Source organism: Triticum dicoccoides, chromosome 4A (assembly GCF_002162155.2).
Source record: "Triticum dicoccoides isolate Atlit2015 ecotype Zavitan chromosome 4A, WEW_v2.0, whole genome shotgun sequence".
In the NCBI taxonomy this organism is placed as follows: Eukaryota; Viridiplantae; Streptophyta; class Magnoliopsida; order Poales; family Poaceae; genus Triticum; species Triticum dicoccoides.
Window position 1 is genome coordinate 520657217 of NC_041386.1, and position 2688 is coordinate 520659904.

A 2688-nucleotide genomic window follows, 5' to 3' on the forward strand; every position below is an offset into this window, starting at 1 on the left:
CTTTTGATGATTGCTTGAGCAATCTTGATCAAGTTTTGCAGAGATGTGAAGAAACAAACCTTGTCTTGAATTGGGAGAAGTATCACTTTATGGTTAATTAAGGTATTGTCTTGGGGCATAAAATTTCTGAAAGAGGTATTGAAGTTGACAAAGCTAAAGTTGATGCTATTGAAAAGATGTCGTGTCCCAAGGACATCAAAGGTATAAGAAGTTTCCTTGATCATGCCGGTTTTTATAGGAGGTTCATTAAGGACTTCTCAAAAAATTCCCGGCCTCTGACTAACCTATTACAAAAATATATTCCTTTTGTCTTTGATGATGATTGTGTAGAAGCATTAGAAATACTTAAGAAAGCCTTGATTTCTGCACTCATTGTTCAGCCACCTAATTGGAATTTACCCTTTGAAATCATGTGTGATGCTAGTGATTATGCTGTAGGTGTTGTTCTAGGACAAAGAGTTGATAAAAAATTAAATGTTATTCAATATGCTAGTAAAACTCTAGACAGTGCTCAAAGAAATTATGCTACTACTGAAAAGGAATTTTTAGCAGTTGTATTTGCTTGTGATAAGTTCAGACCTTATATTGTTGATTCTAAAGTAACTTTTCACACTGATCATGCTGCTATTAAATATCTTATGAAAAAGAAAGATGCTAAACCTAGACTTATTAGATGGGTTCTCCTGTTACAAGAATTTGATTTGCATATTATTGATAGAAAGGAAGCTGAGAACCCCATTGCAGACAACTTATCTAGGTTAGAGAATGTTCTTGATGACCCACTGCCTATTGATGATAGCTTTCCTGATGAACAATTAGTTGTCATAAATGCTTCTTGTGCTGCTCCATGGTATGCTGATTATGCTAATTACATTGTTGCTAAATTTATACCAACTAGTTTCACATACCAGCAAAAGAAAAAGTTCTTCTATGATTTAAGACATTACTTCTGGGATGACCCACACCTTTATAAAGAAGGAGTAGATGGTGTTATTAGAAATTGTGTACCTAAGCACGAACAGGAATAGATCATACATAAGTGTCACTCCGAGGCTTATGGAGGACACCATGCTGGAGATAGAACTGCACACAAGGTATTGCAATCCGGTTTTTATTGGCCTACTCTCTTCAAGGATGCCAGTAAGTTTGTCTTATCTTATGATGAATGTCAAAGAATTGGTAATATTAGTAGACGTCAAGAAATGCCTATAAATTATTCACTTGTTATTGAACCATTTGATGTTTGGGGCTTCGATTATACGGGACCGTTTCCTTCCTCTAATGGGTATACACATATTTTAGTTGTTGTTGATTATGTTACTAAGCGGGTAGAAGCTATTCCAACTAGTAATGTTGATCATAACACCTCTATTAAGATGCTTAAGGAAGTTATTTTTCCGAGGTTTGGAGTCCCTAGATATTTATTGACTTGTGGTGGTGAGAATAGGCTTTTTAACATTAGCCCACTTGATGAATGGAGAACCCAGGCTTATGAGAATGCCAAACTGTTTAAAGAAAAAGTTAAAAGATGGCATGACAAATGGATACAAAAGCGTGAGTTTAACGTAGGTGATTATGTATTGTTATACAACTCTCGTTTAAGATTTTTTGCAGGTAAACTTCTCTCTAAATGGGAAGGTCCTTACGTTATCGAGGAGGTCTATCGTTCCGGTGCCATAAAAAGCAACAACTTCGAAGGCACAAATCCGAAGTTGGTGAACGGTCAAAGAATCAAACATTATATCTCAGGTAATCCCATAAATGTTGAAACTAATATTATTGAAATCGTAACCCCGGAGGAATACATAAGGGACACTTTCCGGAACGTTTCAGACTCCGCAAAGGAATAGGTACGTGGTACGGTAAGTAAACCGACTCCAAAACAGTTCTAATGGCAATTTTTCTCCGTTTTGGAATGTTTAAGAAAATAGGAAAATAAGAAGCAGACCGGAAAGGACGCGAGGCTTCCATGAGGGTGGAGGGCGCGCCCCCTGCCTCGTGGGCACCTCGTGTGCTCTCTGGACTCCGTTTTCTTGCACGATACTTCTTTTGGTCGGTAAAAATTCACTATATAATCTCCTGAAGGTTTTTACCACCGTATCACGCAAAAATCTCATGTTCTTGTTTCGAGCTGTTTTCTGCCAGGGTTGTCAAGGCCAAGCATCATGTCGTCTCCCTCCTCCTCCAACAATGAGGGTAACGATGCTTGTCTAATGAAGATAAAGCTGAAGAGAGTAGAACCCGGAGAGATCAACAAGGATGATGGGATCAAGAAGGCCATGGGGGACCAAGTTCCGGCAGTAGCAGAAGAAGACATCCTTCCACCTCACCACACTCTCTTTACTCCAACGGAGATTGAGGCTTTCAAGATGATTGAGTTAGCTCATATTCAAAACAAGTATCTCACAAGTGAAAATATTTTGTTGAAGGAGCATATCATCGCACTCAAGGGCATTATCCGCAAATTGGAGGATCTCCTACGCTTGATGTGCGACAATCCATCATCACCAACACCTTCTTCACCAACGAATAAGAACTGAGCATCGGGTATGGGCACTCCCCTTGGCAACTGCCAAGCTTGGGGGAGTGCCCCGGTATCGTATCACCATCACTTTTATCTTTACCGTTTTTCTTAGTTCGACCCTTTTGATAATATCTTGATCTAGTAGAATAAAGTTTTAGTATGAT